Source organism: Salvia miltiorrhiza, chromosome 2 (assembly GCF_028751815.1).
Source record: "Salvia miltiorrhiza cultivar Shanhuang (shh) chromosome 2, IMPLAD_Smil_shh, whole genome shotgun sequence".
Classification (NCBI taxonomy): domain Eukaryota; kingdom Viridiplantae; phylum Streptophyta; class Magnoliopsida; order Lamiales; family Lamiaceae; genus Salvia; species Salvia miltiorrhiza.
The window spans coordinates 35,769,460-35,781,888 of record NC_080388.1 but is presented as its reverse complement, the minus strand read 5'-3'; the positions used below and the strand labels follow the sequence as shown (position 1 = coordinate 35,781,888).

At 32.9% G+C, this 12,429-nt stretch overlaps 2 long non-coding RNA genes across 2 annotated transcripts; both read left to right on the top strand.

Annotated features, from left to right (window-relative positions):
* The first annotated feature begins 271 nt into the window (after positions 1-271).
* Positions 272-2,069, top strand: LOC131012198 (uncharacterized). The gene is made up of 3 exons (XR_009097231.1): positions 272-1,607; positions 1,719-1,743; positions 1,826-2,069. It is a non-coding gene; the product is annotated as an uncharacterized LOC131012198 (long non-coding RNA).
* An 854-nt stretch (positions 2,070-2,923) lies between these two features.
* LOC131012197 (uncharacterized) lies at positions 2,924-3,900 on the top strand. The gene is made up of 2 exons (XR_009097230.1): positions 2,924-3,436; positions 3,692-3,900. It is a non-coding gene; the product is annotated as an uncharacterized LOC131012197 (long non-coding RNA).
* Positions 3,901-12,429: the final 8,529 nt, after the last annotated feature.

Below are 12,429 nucleotides of genomic sequence, written 5' to 3'. Positions count from 1 at the left end.
GTTATCTATGTAGTGTTGTCCATGGAAATAGATAACGGTTTAAGTTAATCCGTTATGTATGAGCGTTATCTATTAGTTGCATACATAACGGTATTATCGAACCGTTAAGCCGACCGTTATCTATGAGCGTATTTTAAAACGGTTTATTAAACCGTTATGCATCACACTTTAAAAACTGTTATGTAGTATAATTTTTTTTCATTTTTTTAAAAAATTTATATTATATTATATTATCTCAAACTCATGTTTCTCCCAAATCCCTCCCAATCGAGCTCTTCTAAAAATTTACACAGAAAATTCTCTCCCCCTTCTCTTTCAAACTGAGCGGACCAGCTAGGGCTCCGCTGCCGCGGCCGCCGAAGTTCCGGCGAGGAGCGCCGGCCTCGCCCACCTTAGTTCCTCCGCCTGAAACCCTAGGGCCCAGATCTAGACTCTACCCTCTCCGACCTAAAATTCTAACTTCCTTCCAAATCGGAATCCTCACTGCCTAAGTTGATGCCGCCACCGGCGAGCAGCTTTTGCTACCGATTCTGGCGCCGCATCTACTTTGTCGGACCCTCTCTCTCGATTCACCTTTCTCAATCAAAGAAATCGACTGAAACAGGAAAGAGAAGGAAGCCCTAATTTCTCCCTCTAGAGATTCTGCCGCCGTGGCGACCTTGAAATTCCGGCGAGGCCGAGGCTAGTCATGGCCTCTGTCCTCCCATTTCCTTCTTTGACCTCAGTTTTCAAGTCGCTCTCCAAAGAGCAGCTCGGCCAAGCCAGCCACCTCTGCAATGAAGACGGTCGTTCTATCCTCCACGTCGCCGTTTTCTCCTCGTACATGTTATGAGTTCAGAGTGTAGGTTGCTGTGTAGTGTTATAAGAATGAGTTCGTGAATCCTTTCATCTGATTGAAAAAGTTCAAATAGATCAATTTATCTACTCTGGTGGCACTTTGTCAGATCTTTTTTCCTTAACCGTGTTTTTTTTCGAATTTTTACATCTATTTTCTTACACCTATGGTCTTGAGCGAATCATTATGTTGCTTCAGGTCCCTCATGTGCAATCAGTTATTCTCTTGTGTATTGTGACCCCTAACATTCTTCCATGAAGCTTCTGTTAATCCTCTGCAGGGAGTTGATCACTTCAAGAAAATTCGATATGCTGATGGGATAACATATGGAGAGCTTTTTCTGGAAAACGAGTAAATAAGCTGTTTCACCCTTTTCCTGATATTTGCTGGTTAATCTACTCCTGTCCATATCATTTATTTATTTATAACATTAGACCACCGTATGGGATTGAGTGTTTCTATAATTCATGTTATTATCTACAGTTTGGCATATAAATAGAGAATCTTCACTTGATTGTGATATCATCTTTAATGATTATAAACTTTTGTATATTATGCTTGTTTATTTTTTATGATTGATTTTCTTTCTTGTCACTTGTCCTTTTAGAGTTCTATTTGCCTATTGTCCTCAGACTACTTGCTCTTATTTGTTTATAGTTTTTTTAGTTTACACTAATTGTTATTGTCAATTGATATATTGTAATTGTTATCCTTGTTTATCCTGTGACAGGGCTGATGGTCACGACTGCATTTCTTGTGATATAGTTTTAAGGTTGTACTTATTGAATTGTCCATTTTTATGATTTACTGAAACTTGCTTAAAAAGCACCAAATGCACTGTTTTTGTAGTTATAATGTTTGACAGCCTTAAACTATTTTGCAGGGAGGTGACTTTCTTAGGAAAGATGGTAAGTTATATGTGGGCATTGACGTTATACTTGCCACCGTTCTCTCTGAGTGTGCCTGAGCTGAATCTAATTAACTTTGCAGGTAAATGTGGGGAAAGTATATATGATGGAAAGTTTCCAGGTATGAAACTATTCTTTGGTTTCACCTTTTATTTTTATAGTTTATCATCTCATGAGAACTGATCATACTTGGAATAAGCCATGTATATCTGACACTTTTGATATTAATATTTGCATCTACTAGTTCAGAGAGACAGGCATAACACTTGCACATGTTTTTCTTTTATCAACTTCTTTTTGTCTTGAGAACATATGGATTTCCTTTCTATTGCCTGTGAAGGTTGGGGATGACTTTGACCTTATTCTCGCTGCATTGGAGCTTCAGTTCAATTGAGAACAATTGTTTTCTCTTAATATGGTAGGGAATGTAAATGTTCTTGCCTGCATTGTTTGGCGTATATTTTGAATCTTATGGAACATACGACTTGGTTTACAAGTGTCCAGATTCCAGACAATGTTCCTAACTTATGTTAATCCCCTTTTAAGCGTTATCATACGTCAAACCTTTAGATTATTGTACTTGGTTGAGGACTGACATGACTGCTGTTCAGCATCATGCCAAGTAATGATGTGAGAACTAATTTAAAGCCAGCTCGAACCGTTAGCCTTATGTTATTGTTTTTGAAGCTGGCCAAATTGGATCAGACTATTGACCTGAATGGTGATCCAACATAGAACTGTAGTTTCCTATTTTAAATGCAGAATATGTTGGGATGACTGAAACATGATATTTGATACTATGGGTATGGTTTTTTTAGCTTGTGTGGTGTTTAATCTGCTATGGTGATGTTGCTATTGTGAGGACAGACTTTAAATCTACCGTTTCCTGTATACCCTTAGACAGCTGCATCTCTTTTGCTTTTCAACTCTGTAATGATAACATTGCTAATCCAACCATCTAATCATGTTCTATTTTGATTGATGTTTGACAGCAGACATTATGTTCTGAACATGGAAATTATGTTATTAATCTGTATTTTATGTTTCTTAAATTTTGCTGATATCCTGACATTCTTGGTCTCTTTTTCACATTGCTGGTGATGAATTAGATGTAGTCTCATTGCTAAATGGATAATATATGTAAATTGTTTGCTAAATGGATAATACGAGCACACTGCTTGATTGCTTTCTGGTAGTTCTCGGTCGAAAATTTTCTCATTCTGTTAATTGTTTGGAAGATATGGATGAGTGAGTGATTTATTGCCCATTGGTTGAATTGGATGGTTGTGTGACTGGCTTGTTTAGTGTCTTCCTTGATGCAAGGGGAATTGTGATTATGAGGATTACTCAGCTTGCCGTCTAATTTGTAGAAATTTGTACATGGTTTTGTGTTCACTGCCTTTCTTGCTTGTATCTCTAGTTTGTGGATAATGAAGTAGAAAATGAGCAGTAATGATGATGAAAATGGGCTTTTAGTTTGGTTGATGCATTTGGGGCTTTTAGTTTGGTTGATGCATTTGGTTTCTGTTGTGATTTAAGTCGTTTCGAGCACTGCTTGCATTTAACATAATGATGCTATACTGTGATAGGGATACACACATAAGTTTGAGATTGCAGAGACATGTTTTGGAGAGATGGGGAGCCATTTAGGATAATTGGAGGAGACTTACATTATTTTCGAGTGCATCTTGAGGTATGTAAGGTCACTATTATGTTGGTATTTTTTTTACCTTGGACCAAAAATCATATGCTTGTTCTTGAATCAATTTTGGGTACTTTTAGTGCTTAGTAATATTTCCTAAAAAATGTGAAATGGAGAAGTTTTTAGTGCTTAGTAACTTGATAGGTTTTGTCCATTATACCAATCACTTTGATATGCTTTTTAAGTGTTTATCATGATGCTCTATATTGTGATTCTTGGTTGGCTCTTTGTATGATTTTGTGGCAGGTTTGTGGTGGATTAAATGAGTCGTACGTTGAGCTGAAGAGGCTTGTGAATTCACAAGAAAAGTTGTACCATATGGCTAGCTAGTTGCATATTTAATATGTTTAGTATTTTTGTAAGGCATAATAGTATAGATAGAGCAGTTGTTGAATTTTGACTATATTCAAATCTTGTATGAATTCTTTTTTATGATAATAATATAAAATTAAATATTTTGGATGATATATAATATTATTATTGTTGGTTTTTATCATTTATACTGTTATGTATAAATTAATAGATAACAGAGAAATAGAAATCTAATTACGGTAAAAAACGTTATACATAACGGATTACCAAACGTTATTAATATCAAAAAACCGTTATGTATAGGTGTGTACATAACAGTGAATATTAAACTTTCATGACGGTTTGAAACGTTATGTATAATATTATAGATAACGGATATAATCCGTTACGTATATATAAATAATCGTTATGTATAATAGAATAGATAACGGATATAATACTATAGATAACGGATATAATCCGTTATGTATAATATTATAGATAACGGATATAATCCGTTACGTATATATAAACAATCGTTATGTATAATAGAATAGATAACGGATATAATACTATAGATAACGGATATAATCCGTTATGTATAATAGAATAGATAACGCTTAAATCTCCGTTATGTATGAAATCCACATACATTACACCATTATATATTACGGATGTTTTCGCACATAGATAACGGATAAAATCCGTTATCTATGAGCGAATCTGGCGTAGTGTGTGGTGTCTTTTTTTTATTAATTATTAAATTTCTTTAATTTTATGGGATATTTTATCAAGTTTCTTTAATCTGAGAAAGTCATTTTATTGAATTTATGTCCATGATTAAAATAATCCTACAAGGAAATACAAATTAGGAATTATTTTCGATTCATAGATAGTGAAGATATATGATTGATTCATCATTTTACTAAATGAATAGTTATAGGTAGTCTTTAGTTCGAAATCTATAAGGGGATAAAATTTATGATTTTCCTTAGTAAATTTATCATGTTTCAGAAAAGATTCATCTTGTATTTATAATTCGTAGTTTAACCCTACCCTAATGTAATAGTGTATTATTTTATACTGTTACACACTACATGGATTTGTAATTTAACCCTACTCTAATGTTACATAAGTTAAATGTGACATGTTTTTATTTTTCTTTTATATATACATCCTCATTAAAAGTTTGATATCAACAACTACAAGTAGGGATATCAATGTAGCTTGAGATCCATGAGTCGGCCCGATTGTCCAAAATCAAAATCAAGTGAGTTGACCTGATTAGTTGAAAATTTTCTTATCATATATTTGTTTGTCAAATTTCATTACTTTGCTTTTAAAGTAAGGTTTTGAGGTTTATGAAATGTGTTTTGATTTTCTCCAAAACTTTATAACATAGAAAAAAAGACAATAATTTATGTTAAATGTTTGTCCAATTCTTACTTCTCGCGAAGTTACTTATATAAGTTGATGTTGAGATCACATTTCTATTTTATTCAATAGGAGGTCAAGTGTCTTGATTGAAAAAATATAGTTAGTAAAAAAATTCATACATGTTAAAAAAGATCACAAACTTTTTGATTCGATGAGACCTCAAAAAATCAAAGGTTTAAGATTAGAGCCAAAAATATATAGCTCCGAAAAAAAGAAAAAGTTCACCATATCAGCCCTGAACTAAAAATAGAGGCAACAACCTATTCTAGTTATATAAAACCATATAGCAAAATGAAATTCTAGCCATACGGATAAAATTATGAAACTAGTAATATTTCTAACCAAAGTACCCTTGTAGAATGTAACAATATAAAATAAACTATTACATACTTTTTTTTTCTTCGTATTACACGATTTTGCAAAATCATTTAATAGTTGTGAAAAGGGTGTAACAATGTATTTTAAACTGTTACACACTTTTACTATTATTACACATTTTTGAGAAAAAAATGTGTAATAGTGTAAAAGTGTGTAATAATCAGTTGGCATCGTCGATCCTCACTGGTGATGAAGACGTGGCGGCAGTGTTGATTCTCGCCGAAAAGCTGAGAATTGAGAGAGAATGAAACCCTAGAAATTGGGTATTTCAAATTGGGAGAGAGAGAGAGCGAGAGAAAGCGAAATTGAGAAATTGGCGAGAAGAGAGAGTAGTGGACATCATGGACAGCGACACCGTAGCAACATCAGTGATGAAGCCGTCGTTTAGCTTCGCGCAAATAAAGTCATGTGCCCACAACTATATTAGCTAGCAGTAAGTCTAGGGTTGAATCCACAGGGAACTGAGTGTAATCTCCTCTGCAAAAGGTGTCACTAAAAAGGTTTTGGTTTTTCAGTTATCTCGGTCTCAAAACTCTTGTGGGCAAAACGCGCAAACAAACTGAACTGAAATAAAAGAGTAACTTGGTCAAATAACAAAACGATTCTGATTTGGGTTCGACTCACTAAACATGAACGTTTCACTCGGTCATCGGTTCAAAGATATTTACTACACTCGTACATCAATCAGTTATAAGCATAAGGCAGCTACGCCCCCAATTGTCACGCGTCAACCATGCAACAACCTTATTCCCAATCTATTTTTTTAGTTCATAATCCCAGAAATTATCAGTTAATGGAATCAACTATTCTGGTCATAAACGCTCCCTATGTTGGGATCTCGCTTGAGAATATTATGCCCAAGATGCATTCAGATTTAGAAAGACCCAATTTGACCCTTACGTGATATTACTCCACTAGTCACAAATCCAACACCAATTGTACTATTCGGAGGTCGAAATTTCTTTCGTCTTGTGCCCAAAGGTTCTTGTGGTCAAAACTCCTTAATTGACTAGTGATCAGTTAATTAATTAAGTTGCTCAAACCGTATTTTAATCAAACCTAGTGTATCGAGAACATACTCATGCAGTTATTATAACCATTTAGACCTCTCGAGTTTAATTGTTCATGCTCAGTTTATCTTGCCCAAATTAGAATATAAACTTAGCTAGATATGAATGAAAGAAACAAGGCAAAAGACATAAGGGAAAACATAAAAGAAAACTAAATTGAAATTACTTAAAGTAAATAGTACTTACGGCCAAAAGTGCTGCACAAAACATAAGCTAAAAATAAAGTATTTACGCCCATAGCCCGGGAAAAGCTTGCTTCTCCACGAAAATAAAACTAAGGCATAACAGTCGGTCTATGAATGGATTACCCTCTAGGCGTGGAACCCTTCGAGTATTAATAAGAGCGATTAGGGTTACAGAAGGCCCAGCCCATAGTGTGGCAGCTGGATCTAGAACTTGTGGAGATGCACCCAAATCTTCAGACCTAATCTCTTGAAGATTTTTTTCCTTTTCTGGACAAAGTCTTGGTTTAACCTTGCCGGTCTCTTCTTGGGTGCTGCCACCTTCTGCCCATATCAAGCGTCTACATCTCTATCCTACTAAGTCCGCCTGCTGCGCCGCGTCCTGCCCTCGTCCTCCTTTTAATGCATACTGGATCTCACGCGGTACTTATGGGCATGACCAGTTTGCCCAACCACCTTTTTTCTCAGACTTTTGGTCTTCAAATCAGGTTGTTGTGTGCCCCGAACACCTCTGCATCATTTTTGTGCCTCTTTCGTGAAATGCAGCAACATTATGTCTCACCTGCACCTTATGCCCAAAGAACAGGACATATAAGAAAAACGAGCACAAACATAAACTCATCAGTCAGTAGGGGGCGACATCCTATGCAGAAGAGCAAATGATGGTGGGAGAGGCGAGAGAAGTAGTGGTGAGAAGAAAGAGTGACAAAGAGAGAGAAAGAAAACCTGGAAGCATGGGCTAGCGGCAACGGCGGGCAGGAGAGAGGAGGCGTCGACGATGAGCCAGGGAAAAAGAGAGGATGCGGTGGCATAGGTTAAGTGGGAAGGGAAGCGCAAGGTGAAAAAAGAGAGAGGATGCGGCAACGACAGTGGAGGGCGAAAAGGGGAAGGGAAGGGATGGTGGTGATGGGATTAGGGTGGGAGAGGGGAGCGGCAGATGTGGGGGGAAAAGAGGGATAGCAATGGTGGAATATTTGAGTTATTTTTTTTTTTACTAATCATTAAGGATATATTAGTATATTTATAGTAAAAATTATTAGCATTTTAAGTTATTTATCTTCATGGATATTCATTTTACTATGTGATAATGTATAGATAGATATATTAACTCTTAGGCTGCGTTTACTTTGATGGATAAATTTATTCATGGAAAAGGAAGGATAACAAAAAATTATACCTTAAAATGTTTCATTTTTTTTTCTCCAACATTTGACACAAAAGAGATGTTCACCATTTTTCATTCTTTATTTTCACTTTAAGGATGGATAATAGTATCCACTCGAAAATGGAAGGATAACATTATCCATCATTAAAGTGAAAATAAGGAATGAAAAATGGCGAACATTTCTTTTGTGTCAAATGTTGGAAAAGAAATGAGACATTTCAAAAAAATAAATTTTTGTTATCCATTATTTTTCATGGATAAATTTATTCATCAAAGTAAATGCACCCTTAAAGTTAATCGTAAATTAAGTGAACTAAGTCCAAATTAAAGGCCATCTTATTTGATATCCCTTATCACAAATATCCGAATCGATTGGACAAATATTTGGTCCCTGATCTTGACTCATAAAATGATTTAACACATTTTTTAATATATTAAGGCCATATAGTTAACGGGCAAGATTAAATAGTTGGTTCTTTTCAGTAATACTGCATATATAATATAGCAAACTTATAAAAAGAAAACGAAAAAATATCGACAGCCAAATGGCCCAAATCCACGTCCCGTAGATAAAAGTCACTTTCACATTAAAAGGTTCCCAATTTGGGATTGAACTTCTTCTTCTTCCTTTTTTTTTGGGTGAAATCGGGATTGAATTTTATTATTTTATTAAGTAATGCTCTATGACCATTATGGCACTAGCAACTTCTACCACTTAGTTCTGAAAAAGAAAGAGAAATTCGAGATTCCTGATAAACCCAATTAAAAGTTTGGCCTGACTGAATATCATATTATTAAAAGTAAAAAAGATAACAAAATGTCTCCTTTTCTTTTTCTAGCAGTGGGTGAGGTACAGTGGTGAAATGTGATTTAATTCATACGTATCAAAATATGCCAATTTTGTATTTACAGTGTTATTTAATATATAGATATAATATTTGACATAACTTGAAATAAAGGATTTCGTATTAGAGAGGAAGGAAACTTGTTTACGAAAGTAAGGGCACACAAATAGTCAGGGTAGTATTTCGCCGGCCCAATTCAAGTGGCAAGCCTATCATATTCAAAAACTCTCATCTGTGAGAGCTCTTGAGTTCAATTGCACCTGTATACGATTAGTTTTTCTATCGTTATGTGGGTAGTGAAAGTTTTGAGTTCAATTTCACCTGCGTGCGATTAGTTTTTCCACCTTCATGTGGATACTGATCTCGTCTACGTGCAATTATTTTTCACTATTATGTGGATAGTGATCGATTAATTTTTCAACCTTTATGTGGGTAATGGTCTCGTCTGCGTGCAATTATTTTCACACTTTTATTTTCTCATATTTGTGTGGTATAGAGGTCCTGTAATTCTTTAAAAAAAAATCTGGTTTGAATTTTAAACGATTATTTTCTCACATTTGTGTGTCTGTAATTCTTAAAAAAAAAATATAGTCAAGTTATAGAATTTCAAGCATTGGTCTCTGTATTCAATATTTTAGCATTGGTCTCTGTATTCAATATGTTTATAATGAATATAAAAAGGGTTTATACATTTTTTTTCTTTCTGAAATGAGGTATTGTGATTCTATCTCCATCTTAACAAAGGGTTTGTACGAAGCTATAATGTGGATTGTGGTGAAAGCAGTCTCGTAGTCAGGATTTTGTTTCGGATGTCCAATTTATAATAATTGTAAAATAATATATATATATATATATAACTTTAAAAATAAAAAATTGTATATATCTTTTGTTTTCTAAATTATTGTTGCATAAAATGTTAACTAACAACAATTACAATTAGATCCATTCAATGTGAAGTATTAATATTAATCATATATCATCATGTTCTAATAACTTACATGATAAAAATTAGAACAATCAATAATAACTTGGTATTTAAAAAAATAATTTATTTTCCTGTCACAAACTAATATTCACATAACAAAAAAAAAACTAAATATTCATTTCTTTGCTTGATAAATTTATCATGAGAAAATTAGGGTGTGTTTTCTTTGATTGATAAATTTATCATGAGAAAATTATCTTTTTATATAGTTTCTTTAGGTTATACAATGAAGGGAAGGAGCAGTTTTCAAAGGAGTGGGCAGAGGCGGTTATGGAGATCATGGCGATAACTTCTCCATAACCGCCTCTGCCCACTCCTTTGAAAACTGCTCCTTCCCTTCATTGTATAACCTAAAGAAACTATATAAAAAGATACAAAATATAATAGGAAGATAAAGATGATTAAATACACATGGATAAAAATTCGTATGGATAAAATGAATAACAATTTTCATGTTTGTTAGTTAACCGTTGACTAACAAACAATAACATATGTTGGTAATTTTTTTTATATGAAATAAAAATAATAATTTAAAATATAACAAGTTCACTTAAATTTCTATGGAAATACTTAATCTCTAGTCATTCTCAACTTCCATGGCCACCTCAAACACGCCTACAATTGAAAACCTTAACAATCTTAGTACTTCACGTAATTAAAATCTACAGTACAATACATTTAATATTATATATTGAGAAAGAAATTCAACATACAATTTCTCACATATTTTTTTTTTAATTAGAAAGTAAATGGTAATATAATTGTAAAGAACTTTACATTTAGAACTTAAATCATATAACTTTTTTTATATGAATTCACTATGATAATTCTAAATTTAAATTTACCAATTTAATAAAGAAAAAATAGAAAACAACTTGAAATAACATAAAAATCATATTATAAAATACTATTATGATTGCTACATGAAAAAAGAAAAAAAATGAAATTAATTTTTATTTGAAGAATATATATTAAAAGTACTATACATAAATTATTTTAAAATTTTCAGTGGGGTCCAGTGCTCCCATTAGACCCTTCTCCCCATCACCGGATGGAATGATAAGAAATATTGTTAATATTACCTTCATCCATAAAGAGTATAAAATAGCTATATTTATTAAAGTCCACAAAGAGTATACTTTTTTCTTTACATTAGGTTACTTTATCTTTTTCATATTTTACCTTATACATATATTTTATTTATTTAAATATCACCATCTGCACTCAATTCAAGCATAATTATTTTCATTAAAAAAAATCAATCACAATAATTTATTTTTATATAACAAGGATTTGTTTACCCATTAAATGTATTTATTAATTATTCTATTAAAATTTGTATTGAACTTAAAATTATACTACTATATTTTTTGTGGACGCGTAATTTTCTTGAGTTAATTTGTGATTTTATTCATCGTGATGTTTCTTTCAAATAATACTCCATCACCAAAGAAAGGCACGTAACCCCAAATAGTTGAGCTGACAGCTTCTTTCCTCCTTTATTTATTGCCCACTTGTTTAGATGTTGGTGATTCTGCATAAGTTCGTGGGCTATAGTGGATTTAATTTTATTCTAATAAAATTCAGAGTAGCACTTTTTTTTTTGAGGGAATTCAGAGTAGCACTAAAACATTAATATAGAGCATTTAAATAGTACTAGTATTTGTATTGTACTCCCTTCGTCCGCCAAAAGTATTTCACAATTACTATATTTGGCGTCCGCAAAAAGTATTCCACTTTTCTTTTTAAGTCATGATCCCACTATCCGCTTTTATATTTTATCCTTACAAACACTCTTTATTTACAAAAAAATCATCTCAAATTCAATCTCAATCACACATCCCATAAAGTGGTGGGACATTTTCTCCACTACATCAACATCATCTCTAATTTTATTAAATTCCGTGCTCAGCTAAAATGAAATACTTTTGGCGGAAAGAGGAAGTATTTGAACATGAGGACCATATTGAATAATAAAGAATGATTGAATATCGTCTAATACATAGATTGGTTCAACTTTTCACAAGATGGATCTCGATTTCAGTCGAATCCATTCCCTTGTCATTGTCTACTCTGTCAAATGCTAAGTCAATACGACACATCAACAATTATAATGTAAATAGACAAAAAATAAAAATAAAAATAAAAATTTATGCAACTTAAGTAAGTTCTGATATCATACTGAAGTTATATTTATTAATCCTTTAAAATACTTTATAAGAGGAGACGATACTCTAAATATATATACTTCATTATCAAATCGATGTTGAATGAAAAGAGTGGCTTCAACAATAATAATATATTACTCCCCCCGTCTCACTCTAATATGCCTGTTTTTCTTTTCATGACGTTCCGCTAGAATAGTTTTATTTCTATTTTTGATAATGATTTTACATTATAAACAATGTGGTTCCACATATTTTTACACTCAAAAAGCAAGTTTCTTAATCTCCGTGCCGAAAAGATACAAGATTATTCTTCTATTGGGACAGAGGGAGTATTTAAGTTCGTCAAATTATTTTACAATTTTTTTATGTAACTAGAATAAAAGAAATACTCTCTCCGAACGAAAAAACTTCTCACTTTTTTTTCTTTGAGACGTCCACAAAAAAACTTTCTACTTATTTTTGG